A 23,296-nucleotide genomic window follows, 5' to 3' on the forward strand; every position below is an offset into this window, starting at 1 on the left:
AGGGCAACTCGATGATGAGGGTTGTGTAGTTACTTTTAATGATAAAAATTGGAAGGTTTCAAAAGGTTCCCTTGTAGTAGAAAAAGGTATGAAAGTAGGCACCTTATATCTTTGTACAAGTCATATTGTTCCTTCTACTTTGATTGTTTCAAAGAAAAATGAATATTCAGGAACAATTACTGCAGTTGAGGAGGGAGAAAAAATAGCTGCTGTAGATTCTGATACAGCGCTGTGGCACAATAGACTTGGGCACACGAGTGAGAAAGGTATGAAAGTACTTCATTCAAGGAAAGTTTTACCAGGTCTAAAATGTGTGAATATGGATTTATGTGAAAGTTGTGTGTATGGAAAACAAAAGAGAGTGAGTTTTGTAAAGATAGGGAAGGAAAACAAAAAGGAGAAATTAGAGCTTGTGCATACAGATGTATGGGGGCCAGCCCAGGTATCTTCCCTTGGTGGCTCTCATTATTATGTTACATTTATTGATGATGCAACTAGAAAAGTATGGGTTTATTTCCTTAGACAGAAATCTGATGTATTTCAAACTTTTAAGAAATGGAAATGCTTGGTTGAAAATGAGACTGGTAAGAAATTAAAATGTCTCAGATCTGATAATGGTGGTGAGTATTGTAGTCATGAATTTGAAGATTATTGCTCCACTAATGGTATTCGTAGACAAAAAACTATTCCAAGGACTCCATAGGAAAATGGAGTGGCTGAACGCATGAACAGGACTATAATGGAGCGCGCAAGGAGCATGAGGTTGCATGCTGGGTTGCCCTTACACATGTGGGCGGAGGCTATCAATACTGCAATATATTTGATTAATAGAGGTCCCTCTACTCCTTTAGGCTGTGGTATTCCAGAGGAAGCATGGACTGGTAAGAAGGTGAGTTATTCTTTTCTCAAGACCTTCGGTTGTGAAGCTTTTGCTCATATAGACTCTGAAAATAGAACCAAGCTAGAAGCTAAATCAAAGAAATGTGTCTTTGTTGGATATGGCATTAATGAATTTGGTTATAGGCTTTTGGATTTTGAAAATCTTAAAATTATTAGAAATCGAGATGTCATATTCAATGAGAAAGTGTTGTACAAAGATCTGTTGCAGCAACATGAGAAGAAAGAAGATGATTATGTAGTGCTGGATGATACTCCAAAAGCTGATATTCCAGCCATTCCTCATGATGTGCAACAACTGCAACAACAAATACCACACACACCAGTGAATGTTAGACGGTCAACAAGGCAAATTAGACCTCCACAAAGGTTTTCTCCCTCTTTGTATTCTATTTTACTTACTGATGCTGGTGAACCTGAAAGTTATGATGAAGCTGTGCAGGTGGATACTAAGATTCAGTGGGAGTTTGCAATGAAAGATGAAATGGACTCTTTGCTGAAAAATAAGACATGGGATTTGTGCAAGTTGCCTGTAGGTAAAAAGGCTTTACAGAATAAATGGGTTTACAGGTTGAAAGAAGAGGAAGGAGATAAGAAAAGATTTAAGGCCAGGTTAGTTGTAAAAGGATTTGCACAGAAAAAGGAAATTGATTTTGATGAGATATTTTCTCCTGTTGTTAAAATGACTTCTATTCATACTGTTTTAAGTCTTGTGGCTACTGAAGATTTGCATTTAGAGAAGATGGATGTTAAAACAACCTTTCTTCATGGTGATTTGGATGAAGAAATATATATGGCTCAGCCACAGGGTTTTGAGGTCAAAGGTAAGGAGAACTTAGTGTGCAAATTGAAGAAAAGTTTATATGGCTTGAAGCAAGCACCTCGACAATGGTATCTGAAATTTGACAGTTTTATGCATGAGCATGGATATAATAGGTGTCATTCAGATTACTGTGTTTATTTTAAGAGGTTGGATGATGATAGCTACATTATTTTATGTTTATATGTTGATGATATGCTTGTAGCTGGGTCTAACATGGATCATATTAAGGGGCTGAAACGCCAATTAGCACATGCATTTGCTATGAAGGATTTGGGGGCAGCAAAACAAATCCTTGGTATGAAGATTTGCAGAGATAGGAAGAACAGAACATTGATGCTATCTCATGCTGATTATGTTGAGAAGGTATTGCAACGTTTCTCTATGGAGAATGCTAAAGCTGTCAGCACACCTTTACCTGGTCATTTGAAATTGACTAAGGAGATGTGTCCCAAGACACAGGAAGAGGAGGATAAGATGTCCAAGGTACCCTATGCTTCAGCTGTAGGAAGTTTGATGTATGCTATGGTATGCACTAGGCCAGATATTGCACATGCAGTGGGAGTCGTTAGCAGGTATATGAGTCATCCAGGATTTGAGCATTGGAATGCTATCAAGTGGATTCTCAGATATTTGAGAGGAACATCCAATAAGTGTTTACACTTTGGGGACTCTACTACTGATTTACAGGGCTATGTTGACTCAGATTTGGCTGGGGATATTGATACCAGGCGGAGTACTATAGGTTATGTCTTTACTGTTGGTGGGGCAGCTATGAGCTGGGTTTCTAGGTTACAGAAGATTAATGCTCTCTCCACTACAGAGGCAGAGTATGTTGCTGCTACAGAGGTAGCCAAAGAGATGATATGGCTTCAGTTCTTCTTGGAAGAATTGGGACATCCTCAGAAGGATAATTATTTATTCACAGATAGTCAGAGTGCCATTCATCTTGCTAAGAATTCAGCTCTGCATTCTAAGACCAAACACATACAGTTGCAGTACCATTTCATTCGGTCAGTTTTGGAGGATGGACAATTAAAGCTGGAGAGGATACATACCAATGACAATCCAACAGATATATTGACAAAGGTTGTAACAAGGGAGAAGCTGAACTCCTCTTCAGCTTCGGTTGGTCTTTTAGACTGAACATGAATAAAAGAACAATAGAGTCTAGGATGGTTTGATCCAGTGGGAGCCCCATGTGGTAGTGGTATTGCTACAGGATCAGTCTCCAAGTGGGAGATTTTTGTTTAGTGTGGAGCCTGATCAGTCCCCAAGTGGGAGATTAATTTTTGGGCAGTAGCCGACATGGTAGCCGACATATGGCCGACATGTTATAACCTTAAAGCAGTTTAACACTTGTATAAAAGGGCTTAGGGTTGGGTATTTTTCATAATGTTGTGATACGGAATTGGTTCTTGTGGCAGTATTGAGCTGTAAGGGATTACAGATTGTAATCAGGTTGTAATCACTGGATTGTAATAAGATTGGACTTGCTGTTTGGTGGACGTAGCCCAGGGATTGGGTGAACCACGTTAAATCTTGGTGCCTTGTGTTCATTTCTGTGTGTTCTATTATTTTCTGTTATTGGTTATTTTTGCATTTAGTTTTTATTTCTGTCTGTGGTTTATCCTAACAATGATAACTCTCATTTAGCCCGTGCCAAGCTTTCATTACTTTAAAAGTAGGATTGATAACATTAACTACCATAATTACACTTTATGTTTCCCATCCTCCCTTGGATTCTCTCAATCTCAATTAAACTTTTAGCGGCTGCTAAAATCCCCTCACCACTTGGCCATCTGTGCAACATGTCCCTTCTAACTGCTTCATTGGCCATCCAGTTAGCAAACACATTAGCCTCACGGTAAACATGTGACACATAGACCCTCTCAAAGGTAAGTAAATTTTTTTTAGTTTCTTCCATCATATTAGTAATACTCTAGGATGAGGGATGTTCACCCCTTAAGCATTTACTGATATTATTTGAATCCCCTTTAAGCCATAGGATTTTAACCCCTACCTCTTTTTCTAGCTTAGTTGTTTGAAGGGTTGCACAAGCCTCAGTATATTGATTAGTTTGGTATCCTAGAGGGAAAGTTACCACCGCTATACCATACCCATGGAAATTTCTGATCACCCCTCCACTGCTCATAGCTCCCAAGTTACCTTTAGCCACACCATCAAATTTGGCTTTCTGCCATCCCTCTAGGGGTAAAGACTAGTGGCATTCCTTCTTTTTTTTTTTTCTGAGTATCATTACTACTTCCAATTTCACCTACAAATGGGTTACATCCCTTATTAAACATATAATTTTCCAACAAGGCATTTTGAATTTTACGAGACACAATATTGGCAAGAAGGCTAGCATCCTTGAAGATACGATTATTGTGTTCCTTCCAAATTCCCCAGCCAAAGTGAGGCAAAGCCCACTTGCTTATTGCTTGGAGCCCTGATCCCTTCCAAGAGTCATCTTACTGCCTAAAGAATTTAATGGTTGAGAAAGGAGCACACTAGCTCATCCAAAAATCTTTATTGAAAATAGACCACGCCTCTCTAATGAAGGAGCAATGGATGAACAAGCGATCCAAAAACTTAGCTTGGTTGTTGCAAAAGACACATCTATTAGGAATTCACAGACTCCTTTTACTTAGATTATCTATAGTCAGGATCCTATTCTATAGTAAAAGCCATAAGAAAATGTTGATTTTAGGGATAAGGATAGGGAACTAGGGCCTTTTCCCAGTTTAGTCTCAAATCCTACATCATAATAGCTTGGTACCCCAAAGCCACTAAGTAGATGGCATTAGAAGTGTTCTCCCAAACAAGCTGGTCCTAATCCTCATTTAAAACCACAGAGTAGAGAATAGTCATCAGAGGTTTAAGGTCCCAGGATATTAAAGAAGGTCCCTCCAACCCTAGTCTTGTCTATAATCACTAACATATCCACCATACCTCTAGATTTAAATACAAGCCTATCTTTCATATTTAGGAATGTTTTGAAGAGGCCCCAGGATCAACCAGTTGTCCTGCCAGAATAAAGCGTCCTTCTCATTACCAACACTCCTTTTCACCTTATTGTTGGTTGTCTCTCTGGCTCTTAGAATACCATTCCATATATTTGACCCATTGGGAATTGAACCTCCATAGAGAAAGTGTCTAATTGAAGGTCTATGAAGGTATTTGTCTTCCATGATGTCCCTCTAGTTCCCTTTGTTGGAAAATATTTTCCAAATCTATTTAGCTTGGAGAGCTTTATTGAAAGGTCTCACTTTTCTTATTCCCAACCCCCCATTCTATTTTGGAAAGCACACATTTTCCCATGCCACCAGGGGAAATATCTTGTTGTCTTCCAATTCGGACCAAAGAAAATTCCTTTGGATCTTCTCCAAATGATCAACATACTTGCTGGGAATCCCAAAGAGACTCAGAGCATAAGTTGGGAGATTTTGAAGAGTGGATTTGACAAAACTAAATCTTGCTAGCTTGGCTTAGAGTGAATCCTTACCAACCAACTAGCCAATTTATTATTAAACCTATCTATTAGGCTATTCCAAAAAGAATCAAGGGGTTTGAAACCCATGGGGAGATGCAAATAGATAGAAGGAAGTCTTTCCAAGTTGTAGCCCTGAATATGACCAATCTTCCTCTGTCTCTCAACCAAAGTGTTAATGAAGAATACATAGCTCTTGTTCTAGTTGATTAATTGCCTCAAGCCCATAGAGTAAGAGCTCAAGATCTTTTTCACCACCTTGGCTTCACCAACAGTGGCTTTTCCCCCCATAATAGTGTCATCCACAAATTATTGATGAGAGAAAACTAGGGGAGCAGAAGAAGGTTTGATTCTAGATAGAGCACCAAATTTTTTGTTGGTAGAAATCATTCTTCCAAGATATTCAACCAAAATAATAAAAGGAATGGGTGAGATCAGATCTCCTTGCCTGAGCCCTCTTGAGGGTTCGAAGAAAATAGAGGGGGAGCATTGACCAAAACAACCAAAGAGGTAGTAGTCACTAATTGGTTAATAAATGACTCTATAATTAAACCCAAAGACTTTAAGAACTTTGAAAAGAAAGGACCAGTCCACCTAATCATAAGCCTTGGACAAGTCAAGCTTGAGGAGGAAACCTTCTCTCTTTCCTTCTTCCAAAGAGTGGATAAATTCATGGAGAATCATAATTGAGTCCAGGATTTGTTGCCCTAGGAAAAAGCTAGATTGCCGAGGAGCTATAATGGGTGGGAGGACCTTGATAATCCTTGAAGCCAACAATTTAGAAATATTCTTGTAGAACAAGTTGCAAAGGTTGATAGGTCTAAAATGGTCCAAAGAATTTGCCCTAGCCACTTTCGAAATAAGCACAGGGAAAGTGGCATTTACCTCCTTGAGTAGACTCTTGGCCCTAAAGAACTCTTGAACCGCTTTGGTGACATCCAGCTAGAGCACATTCCAGACCATTTGAAAGAAAAATGTTGGGAAACCATCTAGGCCTTGGGACTTGTCTGCTAGAAGGGAAAAATGAACTTGCCCAACTTCTCGAGGGGAAGGGATAGCCTCAATCATTGCATTCTCCTCTAGTTGAATTAGAGCCAAGATATTCAAAATAATTTTCAATTGATCTTGATCCACAAGATTAGGGTCTCTCGAAAGAAGATTAGAGAAGAAAGATATAGCCTCATTCAATACATATAAATATATTCACTTTAAAGTTTTAAACAAATATATAACCATTATTTCCTTACTTAAAAAAAATATAATGACTTATTTTTGGAACTTAATATCAAATATAGTAATTGCTAAAGTATTCAATAAAAATCAATTGACTTATTTACCTCATTGATAGATCCAACAGAAGAACCTTGCACACTTATTGCTTAGAGTCGTTCAGCCACAATTGTATAGCCTTGTCTATAAGCTATTTTCTTGTCCTCTTTAGAAGTTATTTTTTAAAGCTTTAAGGCCTACATTTTTTCTTGGTATCATCATTTTTTTTGGTAATAAATTTCATCAAAGACCAAATTGTTTACAATTTATAAATATTTGCATATAATTTTTCATTTACTTATACTTACAATTCGTGCAACAAGTTTTGAATATCCATCCGAGTCGAGCTCATGTTGCCTATGCTTCTATTTTCTTGCTTTATTTGATTTTTATGTGTCATGTGAAATTTGAAATATGTTAGATCACATAAGTATTAAGAGTAGTTAATACATAATTTCATTCTTAATATTATGAAATTCCTTCTTTCCTCAGGTGGTACTATTTCTCCACCATGTCTTGCGCTTTTCTCAATGGCATCCATTTAATGATTCTCCCACTCAATAATAGCAATATAGATGGGCCACTCATAATAAGGGTTGTGTGTCATTTGGGTCCTATAGTTGTACCTAATATACTTCAAAGCTTGACCTGCTTTCTTAAGGAGCCTAAGTTTGTGAAAGATGTTGGGTCCAAAAAGTGTTGTCATGACATCAATGATTTATCCTTTAACTGTTTAGTTTGTAAATTCTACCTTTTAAGAAAAGAAAAAAAATTGTTAGATTCATAAATGAATTGAATCTACCTTTTAATTTACTTGAAGAAATTGATCAAAAGAAATATGATCTAGCAATGAAATCAAAATATGATACCCTATTTGTATGGTTGGCCAAAATATGCACAAACATTCATCATTAAATTTTTCATAAAATATATTATTCACTACAAAATAATAATGGGATTAGTACTTATTACAAGGGACTACACGAGAGGTTAGTGCATTTGATTATGAGTATAAGATTTTATAGTAAAAGAAAGGATCACTCTTTAAAGTACCTGGAAGTTGGGCTACTCTCATGGGAAGTCCATCTTCATTGTTCACGAGCAATTAATCACAATTCTTTAGTGTTCTCGTACATCTAACATGGGTACATCCAGGAATGTCCTCATTACCTCCTACATAAAATGAATCCAATATTACAAAATTTTCCCTAATAAATAATAGTTCAAGTGAAATAAACAAATGAAAAATATGAGAGAAAGAGGAATCTACTTACCAATAAACATTGCCATTGCATCTGTGGCCATGCTACATGTTGTCGACATTGTAGTCAACATTACCTCTGTGGTTCTATTCCTTGTATCAGGAAACATACTAAACATAGGATCAATGCTATGTGTTGAAAAATAAGATTTTTAGAGCGTAAAAAAATAAGATTGTTAGAGCTATTAAAAAAAAATTGTTCAAGTAAAATGCAACTGTAGGATAAAACATGTGATGTACTTGAACCACCTGAAGTATCCACATCTAGGGCATGACCCTTTAACCTATTCTACATCCTCTATAAAAATAACACATGAATTTTATTTAATGACATAAATAAAAGAGTATACTATAAAAACAATATTGAACTTTCATTATAATTAAAAACTACAATAATACTTACTGTATAAGTCTAAACTAGGTGTATCAACTCATCCTCTCTCATCTGTATTTGAAGATTCTGAGGTTGAATTGATGCCAATCGAGTTAACTCTCTTGATAGTGCACGAAGGACCTTTTACAGTGCAACCATGGGATCAGTGACTGATGCAAAATCAACAATGAATGGATCCTACTCATCTTATGGCTCCTCATGGACTACTTGTTCCTTTCTCTTTTCTTGATAACCACTCATTTGTGAGAACAATATTATTAGTACTATAATTAAAATCAATCCAAAATAGTAGTGAAGAATAAAACATAATAAAAAATATGCATTAACATATTTCATTTATCTAGTTTGTACAACAAAAATGAATTCTACCTGTTGGGAAGAAGATGTCCCGTGAGAACCATCATCATTATGCATATCATGTGGTTGTTGATCCATACTATAGCCTTTTATTTCAAAAAAAAATCATAGAGACATGTTAAAACACACGTGTTATTATTCTAAGTTAGCCAAAAATAAAATAAAAATAAATGGTGTGTTGGATTCATTGATTAGAGTTCACTTTAAATGTGCATAGTACATACCACCTCACCCATGATAGTGGCTTTGTTTGTATCTATGTGATTCAAATTGTAATCAATAAGAAGCCCTTTGGCTCTACATATTGATTTTATCGCACATACCAATACATGATTTCCCTCGCGTGTCTCAAATATGCAATTGGGTCGCTTCTTAGTTGACACAAGTCATGTACTATTTATAAAACCTACAATATTCCCTGATTCTTTTGGCCTTCCATCAATTTATATAGCTACTATTTTTATTTTTTAACTAACTTTTTGTTGTATATAATCTATCGTGAGTGTATACCTACAGATACTTTCTTTTACATCTAAAAATCTACATCCAACTACTGTAATCATAACAAGGTTTGACATACTCTATCAATTCAACAACCTTGTTATACGAGACCTTTATTTCATCCATGGAAAATAGGCCCAATCCATGTAATGAGGATGGTGTTATGCGATATATCCTCTCTTCAAAACAAAAATTAGTGTTTATTGGAGGAAGTTCATTAGGGACCCATTATTTCTGTAGATGTTTCTACCTAAAGGGCACATCAGAGTTGCCTTCACTCTCATCATCATAAGAACATGATCCCACTTGAGTAAGGAAAAATTTCATGCAGTTATTGAATTTCTTTTTGATATTTTGACCTTGAGACAATCTCCTTGATTTAGACATACTAAATGTCTCACTTTCTTCTTCCATTCCTACATTTTCCTCGCTCGACGAAGATAAATCTGACAAAACCTATTCGTTGATACTTGCAATCTACAAAATAAGAGAGATAGCTAGCAATGCGATATATTTTACAAATGGTAAAAGACATTAATCTCTATGGGGTGTACTAACTTATACTTGATGATCCATGAGACTATGTGGGATCCTGATGAAAGGGCTTTAGGCTTCTGCATATGTAAATCAATTGTCTAATGTTAGATAAAAAATTCATGATACATATACTCAAAATTAGATCGAATATTAGCATCATATATAAATTATAAACATTAAAAGATACATGGCAGGTTAATCAAATTAATCATTGATCTATCAAGAATTCAATATTGAATAACATAGGCATTGATCACATAACTGTACATTTCATTCATGTCATTGATAATCAAACCCCTCTTAAATGTTAGCTAATCAAAACCATCATCATTGATATTATTCTTTATCCATTTCATCATTAGGATCATCGATGTCATTGACACCATCACCACCACTATTTGGTCATGGTTGTCATCATTGTTGTCATCATCATCATCATCATCATCATCACTATGATCAGTAGAAGCATCATCATCATCATGATTATTAGCAACATCATTTGCATCAAGAGCATCATCGACTAACTCTCAATCTTGATCCACTTCTTCCTCTTCCTCAGTATCTTCTTCTTCCATTGCATTATACTTTATCAACCTTCCTCTTGGATCATGTCTAAAAAAAATGACCAACCCAGTTTATGTGGAACCTTTGAGTAAAATAATGGTTACATTGGCTTGGAAGAACATAGGGCTCATCCCCAACTAGCTCAAACAACCTTGTATTAATCATTAGAAATCCATTCTCATGCTTAATAACAACTCTATCAGGATCATTTTGATTGAAGCACAGTCTGTACCATTTCATGATAAAGAGAACTAATGTGAAGAAATTAAATTCACAGTCAAGTATATCAACCAAAATGCCATAGTATCAATTTTGAGACTCTCAAGATGTAAGTCATTTCTAGATGAAATATTGGTCACCTGGAAGACTGCCCTTATCCCAAAATCATAAGTTCTTTTCACATCATCAAAATTTTTGACATGAAATTTTTAACCATTGTATAACATAGCCTTGTGGTGTTTCACCTATAATAAAGTCAAACATGTATAAATCATTGCATCACGAGTTCAAAAATATATGATTGATTAATAAACTTATAAGTACTGAGAGATCTCTTAAACCATATGTTAAAATCTATTTCCTTTTGTGTAACATTGATATCTCCATTACAATGATCTTGTCTAACCAACGAAGACATGGATTCTCATTTTAATCTATGACCAAAATGTTGACATTGTTCAATCCATACCGTCATCCAATCTTGATTGTTTGCAATAAACAAATGCATTACATTACACTATTTGGCAAGATGACTTACAACAGATTTATTTTGAAGATTACGAATTAATTAACTATAATAACATCTCATAATTTATTACCTTTCACTTTCCTAAATCTACCGTTCCCCACCAAGTACTCCCTTTCAAATTTTTTAATGGAGTCGAGATCACAAACGTAATCTATATGGGTCTTTTCTACAATATTAGGAAGATATTGAGTAACGTACATCATCATTTGGTATACCATATATCCCTCAACTACAAAACCCTCGAGATGTGCTCTTTGTCAAACCAAACCCTTCAAAAATTTCCAGTGTCTCTCAACAATCCACATTGAACTAGGTTGTATAGGTCCACAGAATTCAATATCCTCAATTTGGTGTATGAGGTAGTGTTCTTGTGCATTGAAATTTTTTTAAGGTAAACACTTTTGCATTTCACACATTAGTCGATGAATTCTTTTCTTCCAATATTTTATATCTTCTTTATGGATTTCTTTAGATGACAACCACCTAGAAGGGCTTCAGGACACAAAAATATATAAATACGAGACTTTACAATATATTACTTGTTTGATATATTGAAAAAGTATCACTATTTACCTTATTTATTTTCTAAGATCATATATCACTTGTTTGATATTATTGTTGAAGTTGTCTAGGAGTGATAGGGGTAGCACATGCTGCAACAATTGTCAACTGATCATTTCATTCTTTTCTAATGTAATACAATGAAAATTGAATATAGTTTCAAAAATATATTGTAAATACAAAAGACCATGACTTACATTGATGAAGGTATGCTAATCATGTGTTTTCAGCCCTGACCCAAATTCACTTTTCTTTGATATGATATTGCTTATATTCACAGCAAATCCTATAGGAAATTGATTTTTTCACATGACTTCTTTTATGGCATTACTTTTCTTCTCTGTTAATAACCAAGGAAGGGCACTTGCATTAATTCGATCTCCCCTGCTATTTGATTCAATGATATTCTTCATTACATGATTAGAATCATGAATGTCACTACAAATTTTGGCAAGTTTTTCTTTGTCATTCCTTCCATCCAATATTTTCCATAGTGTCTCTTTTACATTGTTTCCAATATGGATAGTATCAAACAAATGCACAATTTATAGCTAGTCGTAGTAGGGCAACCTACTAAATTATCTAGGATAACATTTTAGTCCCTTTGGAAGGTGGTCAATGATGCTTTGACGACCTTCACGATCATAAATTGCATATTTAGCCAACAAAACACAATCAAAATATATAATTTCCAAACATAAGCCATTAGGTGGAGCAATACTACCTCGAATTCCATTATATTCCAACTGCCATAGATGAGGTGTCATTCTTCGTGGCTTTGATGTAGTCTCTTCTTTCCCATTGAAAATATATTTTTTAGCACTTTGATACTTATGATTTTTGTGGAGGAAGTGCCTATACTCATCAAACACATGCTTTCTTAAACTTTTGGAATGATGATATTTCATCTTTGGACCACACGTTGGACATGAAAATTTTCCCTTTTTTTAATACCTACAATATAACAATACAATTAGATTAAATATGTTAATTTTTAGAATTATTATCATCACGTACAACTAGATTTTAGCACTACATACCACATAAATGTGTCAACCTCAGGGCATCATGAATTATCCACACAAGAATCTCATGGAATTAATTTTTTTTGTCCAATTGGTCTAGAGATATCATAAATGGTGAAACCATTCCATAACACCAACAACTCGTTGATAAGAGGCACAATATATACATTCATATCTTTCACTTGGCACTTACCTAATTGAATGAACAATATCAAATAATTATTGTGGTCATTTCACTCCAAGACTTATAATTACATGTAGATAACAATAAAATAATAAAATATATGGAACAATAATTGTCAACATAATGTGCTCCCTCTTTATTGACATCCATGGAGGAAGGTTATTGTTGATAAAAAAATGTGCTATACTGAGTAAATATGTCTCATCTCTCCAAATGAATTGACACCTTCGGTTACTAGAGAAAGTCTAAAATTTTGAGTTTCTTCTTTAAAGTGCTACCACTTTTCCTCTATGTCTATAAATGTTGAACTATCCATAGTCATTTGAATAATGTCATCTTGACTTTTATTGTGTGTATGGTAATCCATAAATTGTGCCAAGCTACCACACCTGAATAATCATTTAAGACATGGAATAATGGGAATGCAATCAAGAACCTTGCGAGGCACCTTTTTTGTCACTTGATCATCTCAATATCTTCTTGTGTGAAATTTAGGGAATTTTGTTGCATTTTCATGTTCTTTATGATAAATAACATGATCTTTAGGACAAGCATCTATTGATTGATACTTCATTCCAATATGTTTCATAGTGGCACAAATTCTCGATATGAGTGAGGGAGAATATTTGATGGTGGTAACAAAAATTCACCTATCAATCTAGAACAAAAAATATAAGTTGTTAGTATAAACAATCTTAATGGTACATGTTTCACCTTTCATAGACTATAATGATGTATATGAAAAATCTTAGTGTACATGACATTGTTATGTTGGATAAATCATTCATAACCTTCAAATTCACCAGCAACAATACAATAGAGTGAAGAGTTGATTGAGATCCTCTGTAAAGAATTATGTTTGCCTTCTCAAGTAGAGGTATATCATGGAAAAACTCAATGTCATCCTTATCATAATCATCATCATCATCATCGACACTAGTACCAAATGTGTCATGGACCAATGTATTCATACAATCATCTTCAAATGTGTTTTCTGGCACATGATCATCATCATCTATGTGATCATGATCTTCAGCTTCATTACTCACACCTCCATGTTCCTCCAAGATGTAGTGGTCCATATCATGTACTAACCTAGAGAGATTGACCTATATAAAAAATGATGATAATCAAACCCCCTTCCATGATTCATATTTATATTAATTGAGAAAACAATACAAAAAGCTTACCAATGGATGATTATCAAACCCCCCTTCAATGCAACCATTCTCCCTACAATGTCTCTTAGATGTTTTGATTTTGAGTCTTCTTGTCTTTAAGCTATTACAACTCTTGGAAGGATAGTAACATTTGTCATCACATTCTTTTTGAAAGTTAGACAACAATGTAGCGATTGTCTCCCTATTTTGATCAAATTCTCTTGTATTATCTAACATGATCCTTCTTCAGAGGAATAATTTTTTTTTTGTACCCTTATTGAATTGGTTTTACTTTCTAGATCTATCATTGATAACCATTTCAACATACACATTGACATTAGAGAGAAAACCTTGAAAAAAAAATTGACATGTTGTTCTTAATGTTTTTATTTGCACATCTAGTTTTGAAAGATTTTTTTTTTTTGGTTTACTTAATGTGTATATCTACAAAAAAAATTGGACATACTGTATGTAATGTTTATATCTGCACATATGGTTTTGAAAGAAAAAACTAGTGTTATTAATGTGTATATCTGTAAAAATATTGGACATGTCGTACTTAATGTTTATATATGCACATATGGTTTTGAAGATGGTAGAATTTTTGAACAAGTTAGTCTTTTAGAACCTACTTTGCATCTAGTAATTACATCAAAACTATCTAGATTTTGTGATCTATCATGTGAGTCATATCCAAAAACCCATATGAAACTAATAATTGTTGTGGGCTTATCAAGAGTTAAATTTGGTGTTTGATTAAACTCATAAGTGGTTGGAAAACTCAAAACAATTTTGGGAAATTCATTTCACCTCACCTCACTCAAATTCACCACTCTTACTTTTTAACTCTTTGTCTCATATTGGTTTTGACAATTGAGTTGATGCCAAGTATAATACAAAAGCCAAGCTACAGTGTGTGTTGAGCCAGAGATTCAATAGGTGCCAAGTGAACTTCAGGTGCCAAGCGAAGTTCAAGTGCCAAGTGATAAGAAATGTCGAGTCACTATAGGTGCTGAGCAAAGTATAGATGCCGAGTGAAACAAAATTACTATAGGAGCCTAGAGAGACATAATTCCTATATGTGTTGAGCATCAAAAACTAGTAAGTGTCGAGTAACACAGAATCAACATATGAGTTTGTATCTTCACAAACTTAGATGTAAACTATTTTTGAGCCAACTCAAGATGAATCTTGAAGGATCTTGAAGATAAGATCAAATCTTTTGTATTACCTATGTACTCAGCATGCAACCAATAATAAAAAATGTAGAAGGCATGCAACCAATTAGGAAAAGTGAAAGAATTGAGTGGGAAATGAAGAATAAATATTGATCATAGATTCATACCTAACCCTAAGTCTTTGAAGCCTTTAAAAGGTGGACGGAATCCCATTGTGTGTGTGCATATGTGAGAAGTGTATGGGTGAATTATAACAAATTTTAGAGGGGTGTAAAGACTTAGAAAGAGTAGAAACGAATTGTAGAATTTAGTTGATCAAGAAAAGAGTATCAGAGTTTCAAGGAGAGATTTATCAGATCAAGCAAGGATCAGGAATAGACAGAGCAGGACAAGGATCTGGAGTCAGCAATTGAAGATTGCAAGTCATCAGGTCAAGGCTTTCTAATACTCTCTAGCCATTGTATTAGGAATGAAAATCCTATGATGATAGGTTGGTTTAATAGCCATCTTGTAAGCCTTTCAACAAGGTGCTAAATCCTTTAACATGGTAACATTCCAAGTGAGTGTTTGTAAATCCTTTAACCAGGTCACTTTTAACAGAGCGTAAAGTCTTTAACATGATAGGCCTTTCATAGGGAAGACCATTGGAAGTGGTCAAATTTTGTAACCTTAAACAGTTACATATTGCTATAGTGATACTTTGTGGGTGTCATCCCCACCATAGTTTTACCTTCTCATTTTGGAGGCTTTCTGGGTTACCAAAATCTTGTGTTATCTATTTTCATGCATGTCTTTACTTTCATGTTTATTAGATGAATTAGATGCATGTGAATGTTTTCAGCTAAAAGGTTTTGAAAAGGTTAAAGTTAGTTACTTCTTATTCAAACCCCCCCCCCCCCCCTCTCAGAAGTAAATCTTCCCACCTATAAATTTTAACAATTGGTATCAGAGCCAAGTTCTCACAAGGAGGAGCCTTATAGCTCAGAGAAAAGATCTGGAAATGGAAGTCTACAAACTTGGGAAGATCATAGAGAATTAGGCAATTGATATACAACTTTCTCTACACACTTTGGAAGAAGCTAGGGAGGAACTAAGGAAATCCTTAAAGAAAAGAAGAGAGATTGCCATAGCTAAGAATGATACACAATACAAGGAGATTGACACCTCAAAACTATTTGCAAATGGAGATTCCAAAGAGTTTGATGTAGTAATAATAGACCTAATGGAGAAGAATAGAGCCCAAGTAGAAGAAGTTAGAACACTCAAGCTTGAATAAGAATCACAAGCCATGCTGCTTTGTGAGATGACTGAACAGAAGAAAAGAGCCATTGAAGATAAGGCTATTCTAGAAGAAGACAAGAAAAGCCTTGCCAATAGACTGGAAGAAAAATAAATTGAGGTTGCAATAATTTCAAACATGCAGCTAGAAACCCTAAGCTAGATGATGAATGCACATCATGAATTGAATGTCAAGGATATTGAGATCTCTACACTAAAGATGCAAAATGAACAACTGCAAAATGACTTAAAAAGAGAGAAGGAAATTATAGAGGGCTTCAAAAAACCTAATGAGGCCATCAAGTACTTTGAGTAGCTACTAAAATCACCAAGGGCTAGCAATGATACTTTAGGATTAGGATACACCAGCACTGAACAAGGAGAGTCATCCAAGATTGTAGAAGAAAGGAGTAACAAAGGTAAGAATACCAAACCTACTTGTCATTTCTGTAGTAAAAAGGGACATACCTCTAATGTATGCAGGATCAAGAATGCTCATCAACGTGACAAACCTAAGAATGCAAGTCATTGTCATAAGTGCAACAAGCAAGGACATCAAGCACATGACTGGAGGACTAGGACTATCAGAACACCAAGATTTGAAGGTCACTACTACAATTGCAAGAAGTATGGACATAGAAATTTTGAGTGTAGGTCAAAGCCTATGTGGACACCTAATTAGCTAGCAACAGGAAATAACCATAGACATCACTACAATTAGGACTATAACACTAGGTATAGCTATCATTACTATTAGGAACATGGACACATTCCTGAAAATTGCATAAGAACACATTTTAGAGGAAACTTCAATAGATGGTTGAGTCAAACCACATGTTTTAGTTGTTTGAAGACTGATCATATCAGCAAGAATTTCCCAACAAGGTCAAAGGCACCCAACTCAGAGTTCAACAAAGGAAAAGAAAAGGTGGATGTTGAACACATAAAAGGAGAAACGAATAAGACATGGAAGAAGAAAGATGAGAGTAGCACATCAAATGAAGGGATCACTTCACCTAAAAGGTCAAGTGGTCATACTTCATCAAACTAAGTACAAGAAGGCATGAGGAACTGATATACAAAGCTTTATGATACATCAGTTCCTAAACAAGCAAGTACTAAAAAGAAGATATCAACATGAATAGAGATGCAAAGATAAATTTCAAGATTTCATAAGTATTGCCGAGTTTCCTTCAGATGCTAAGTAAAATTCTAGTACAAGCTGAGTTGATTGCCAAAATTAGTAGAAGCTGAATGACTAGTTGCAGCCGAGTTGGTAGTGGAAGTTGAGTAAAGAGAAATTTCAATTGAAACTGAGTGATGGATACTCCTGTGGATACTGAGTGATGAAAAGCAATGGAATTTGAGTAATACATAAATTCTTAAAAAGCCAAGTGGACAGTTGTAAACACACTAAGCATTAAATGCTATGAAAATAGGGTATATTATCGCATTTTGAATCATTTTTCTTCATTGCGAATGAAGAGCAAAGATGAAGAAGAGTGTAGAACAACATCAAAGTAGAGAATGTAGTGTTTGAGAAAATTTCAACAGTGATTCAACATAATTTCATCAAATTTGAGGTATTTACATTTGTGCCAAGCTACACAATTTTAAGTTTCTTTGTGTTCAAACCCTAGATCGCACAAATGGCTTCTAGCTCTAGGAAAAATCAAGAGAAAGAGACGTTTGAGGTTCAACTAGTGTCCAAAAAAGTGAATCAACTAGATTTTCAGCCAATCCCTAAAGTGACATATAAAAATGACCTAACTAGAGCCCTATCTATCATACCCCCTAAGGTAGTTATGGTTCAAGATGTTAGAAGATGTTACAACTATAAAATTGGAGCCATAGGTGATATGGAGATGAGGGAAGCCTATGAGAAGTTGTTGTGAAAATAGAGTCTTGACAGAGGAGTACCAAATCATTGAGAAGAAGGGTTTGATGCGTGCCCTAGAATTCCCCACAATTTTTAAAACTTAATGGATCAGGATAGTACTTAGCAAGATACATGATGGAAGTTTATGGTTGGAGGATGGTCCAATAAAAATTAAAAAAAGGGTTGTACATAGAGTGACAGGGTAGCTGACCCTAGATCGGCCAAAGACCCTCAGAAGTGATTCTAAGGAAACAATTGAAAAGAACATTGGTGCCAAATGGAACAAGAGAGGGATGACAATAGACAATATTCAAGACCCTCTTGTTGACTTTGCTATTAGAGTTATTGTACATAAGTTCTACCAATCTAGTAGACTTAACAATGTGTGTTGCATTGCAGTGGACGTGGGTTACAAATTAGTGAAAAAGGATCATAATTATGATCTTGCAGAACTGCAACTACAACAAATTAATGAGAATTTAGCAGCAATAAGGAAAACCAAGGGAGCACAATACAAGTTTGGTGCTATTTTGATTTGAATATTCTTCTATGTATAAAATGAATTTCCATCTTTTGGTAAAGTTTATTGGAAAACAAATAGGTCTATAATAGTTCAAGTTAATGAGTAGATTGAACAAATGGGAGCTAATTTTGAGACCCTAATGACTAGCTATTTTGAAGATTTCAAGAAGACCATGAAGCAAAGGCTAAGAATACTAGTTTTAATGGTTGAACAACATGTAAATGATGTATGATTTCTTGTAGATATTGATTATGCACACATACAAGCAACTACACCAAGAGTTAGATGGTTAAGACCTCTTGGCTATGAAATAAACATAGATGAAGCATCTACAGCTATAACTGCACTACTAGCTAAGGAAGTGGACAAAAGTCCACCAAATTTTGGAACATATGATTTGTTAAGGTAAAAAGTGGATATGGAGTTCAAGACTACATCCACAGTAAAGAAGAAGGATAAACTTGTAAAGAATTTAAAGGCCAAATTTGGCGAGGGCATTGCAGAAGAAGAAGAAGGTGAGGAAGTAGAAGATGATGAAGAAGAACAAGGATAGAAAACACTTGCTTTGAACCAAGGCATGGGTGAGGATGCATAAGAAGAGGAAGGTGTCGATCAAGAAGCACCCAAGGCTAAACCAAAGAAAAGAAAGGCATAGAAACAACCAGTTGCACAACCTAAGGGAAAGAAGAAAGCAACAAAGCCCAGCCTAGCCAAGCCAATTACAAGGGCAGATACAAGGGCAAAAACACAAGTGGAAAAGGAACAAGGGAAGCAAAAAGAAATAGAGCAAGGAGGGCCTATAGAAAAAAAGAAAAGAAGAAAATATGTTGCACCCCCTGAGTCAGATGAAGAAAAGACTGAATCTGACAATGAGCAATTTAGATTGGTAAGACATTCTACAAAGACTAATTTGGAACATGTTTGTGATAATATTAGAGATAATACAGATTTAATTGGTTTAAAGACCATTGATTTTAATAAATTGTCAAGAGAAGAAAAAAACATAGTGGAAGAGTCTATCTACACTATGATGTCCAAGTTCAAGACTACCCCACTTGAACTTGACAACTCTATGCCTAAGGAGCTAAGCTCCATTGTAGAAAATAAATGGCATTACCACCTTAAAATGGAGAAGGAAATAAGGGAGTCAACATTGGCTCATGTGATGCCTGACCTAACTAAAGGTCAAATAAGTAAAGCTAGTAATAAACATGGGAGCAAATTTGCACCCAAATATAGAGCCTTTCGTATTTAGCAAAATCAAATTGAAGACGTTGTGCAAAAATTGACACAAATGTGGAAATTGATTTATGAATTGACTACTGCCAAGGAAGGGTAGGAAGATCCATTTGAGGGAAGAAATGATGAGGAAGGAGAGGAGAATGAAAAAGAGGAGGAAGGAGAGAAAGAAAAAGAAGAGGAAACAATGGAGAAGACACAACAAGGTGAAGAGGCAACAACTAAGGAGTAGCAACCAGAATAGAGTGTCCAAGACACCCAATTGCCACCACCAAGTCCTCCACATACAACACCTATAGAAACTATAATTATAGAGGATGTTCCTGACACCTCAGGTCAGAACTTCAATCCATTTACTATAGAGGATCTCAAAAATATCCTTCACCAAACAACATGGCAATCACAATTGTGCACAAATCCTATGTTGGTAAGTGTGGAAGAATTGAAAAAAGTTGCAGCAGAGATTACTAGGGAGAAGGTGAACACACAAGAACCACCTTTACAACCTCCCACAACTATAGAAGATCAACCAAAAGAGAAAGCAACACAAGACACAACTGCTATGGTTGATCATACAGTAATAACAACAACAACTACTGAGGAGCCAAAAAAGGAGCAGACAGGACAAGATGTTCCTACAACACAAAGCCAAGGTGCACCTCGTCAAATCATTATCATTGATCAAGGTAGTAGAGAAGAAGAGAAGGAAAAGGAGAAAACCTCCAAGGAAAGACAATAGGAGGCACACTGGTAAACTTTCCTACTATGGGGACTCCTACCAAGTAGCCAAGCACTGATGTAGTACCACTACAAATCTCAGCACTAGGCTCGAGCTCCACCAAGGTAGCAAGGGTACTTCACTATGGAGACCCTACACTTGATGAGGAAATAGTCATACCCAGTTATGACTACAAAAAATGAACCTGGCACAAAAAAATGAAGTATAAGAGGCACTTGAGAGAAAGAAGAAGTAAGAGATACTCAGAAATGAGTATAGACAAAAGCAAGCATTGGTGGAAATCAAAGACATATTCCTTGATGCATTTAGCTTGCCTCTACCTAATGAAACAAAGCTCATCATGAATTAATTGTCCAACATAGTGGAACAGGTACAATATGAAGACCTTGACACTAATGTTAAATTATTGGAATGGTCTGAAAAGAAATTTCAAATGAAAGTTAATGAGAAAATATCTAGTGAAATAGCACTATCACAAGTTGAACTTGCTAAGAAGATTGAAAAGGTTAAAATAGTAGTTGAGAATATATTCTCATTGTACTCCAAATTGTGTGACTCATCATATTTCACACAAGAAACTAGCCAGAGAATATTGAGCTTGGAGAGAAATCTGAAGATATCTAACACACAACTACATAAAGATCCAGCTCAAAGTGAGAAGCATTTTGTCACAATGCTTCACACTCAGAAGGAGTTAGCTGTATTGACAATAGAAGAGGCCAATGTTAAGGCCAACTTAATACAAATATAGTCTGCTATTACCCCACATATGGAAGTACTTCATAAAGAAGTGGCCTATGCAAAAAATGTTTTAAAGAAAAACCCTAATCTTTCTACCTTAGAAGGCCTTGTATATTCTACAGCAGAGACAATCATCTAGCTCAAAGCACTGGAAATTTCCTTAGACAATTGGGATGCTTCTTTGAAGATGATAATGGAGGTAAATAAAACATTTTTGGTGAAATATTCTATTCATTCTTAGGACCCTTTGACATAAGTGTCAAAAAGGGGGAGATATTCATTATTGCATATAATAAGAATGCGGGAGATACTACATTCTTTGAAGGAGGAAATAAAGAATATCCAAAGGGGGAGATATTCATATAACACAATTTTGAAGAAGAAATAAGGGAATAAAGCTACTAGGATGCAAAACCTACAAGAAGATGTGAAAGGGGGAGTACAAAAAAAGTAGAAATAGGGTACACAAAAACATAGGCAAAGGAATGATAAGGAAAATAATGAATTACCAACATGAGACAAATTCAACACAAGAGTCTTTGGTAACAAAAATGGAATTTTGGTTACAGAAATGACACATCAGCTCAGGGGAGTTACAAATTTTTGAGGTATATAATTATCTACAAAATTTTGAACAAGTTTTTGAAATTTTTGTACATATGTTGAATAGAATGTGTATTATACTCATAGAGATAAGATCCATAATGTTTAGTTAAGTGTTTTTTCCACTAATGTCAAAGGGGGAGATTGTTGGTCTCAGATTGGTTTTGACAATTGAGTGTCAACACACTTAACCAATTTTTAAGTTGATGCCAAGTATAATACAAAAGTCAAGCTACAAAGTGTGCCAAGCCAGAGATTCAATAGGTGCTGAGCAAAGTTCAAGTGTTGAGTGATAAGCGATGCCAAGTCACTATAGGTGCTGAGCAAAGTATAGATACTAAGTGAAATAGAATTACTATAGGAGCCCAGTGAGACAAAATTCCAATATGTGCCGAGCATTCACAACTAGTAAGTGTTGAGTAACACAACATCAACATATGAGTTCTTATCTTCACAAACTCAAATGTAAACTATTTTTGAGCTGACTTAGGATGAATCTCAAAGGATCTTGAAGATAAGATCAAATCTTTTGTATTACCTCTATAATTAGCATGCAACCAATAAGAAAAATGTAGCAGGCATGCAACCAATAAGGAAAAGTGAAAGAATTGAGTGGGAAATGAAGAATAAATATTGATCATAGATTCATACCTAACCCTAAGTCTTCAAAGCCTTTAAAAGGAGGACAAAACCCCATTGTGTGTGCACATATGTGAGAAGTGTATGGGTCAATTATTGTGGAGTTTAGAGGGGTGTAAAGACTTAGAAAGAATAGAACAACATTGCAAGATTCAGTTGATCAAGAATAGAGTATTAGAGTTTCAAGGAGAGATATATCAAATCAAGCAAGGATCAGGAAAAAACATAGCAAAACAAGGATCTGTAATCAGTAATTAAAGATTGCAAGTCATCAGGTCAAGACTTTCTAATACTCTCTAGCCATTGTATTAGGAATGAAAATCCTATGATGATAGGTTGGTTTAATAGCCATTTTGTAAGCCTTTCAACAAGGTGCTAAATCCTTTAGCAGGGTAAGATTCCAAGTGAGTGTTTGTAAATCCTTTAACCAGGTCACTTTTAACAAAGTGTAAAGTCTTTAACATGATAGGCCTTTCACAGGGCATGCCATTGGGAGTGGTCAAACTTTGTAACCTTAAACAATTACATATTGTTGTAGTGATACTTTGTGGGTGTCATCCCCACCCCAGTTTTACCTTCTCATTTTGGAGGCTTTCTGGGTTACCAAAATCTTGTGTTATCTATTTTCATGCATGTCTTTACTTTCATGTTTATTAGATGAATTAGATGCATGTGAATGTTTTCAGCTAAAAGGTTAAAGTTAGTC

Source organism: Cupressus sempervirens, chromosome 11 (assembly GCF_028749045.1).
Source record: "Cupressus sempervirens isolate cs-2001-9-10 chromosome 11, ASM2874904v1, whole genome shotgun sequence".
Taxonomy (NCBI): Eukaryota; Viridiplantae; Streptophyta; class Pinopsida; order Cupressales; family Cupressaceae; genus Cupressus; species Cupressus sempervirens.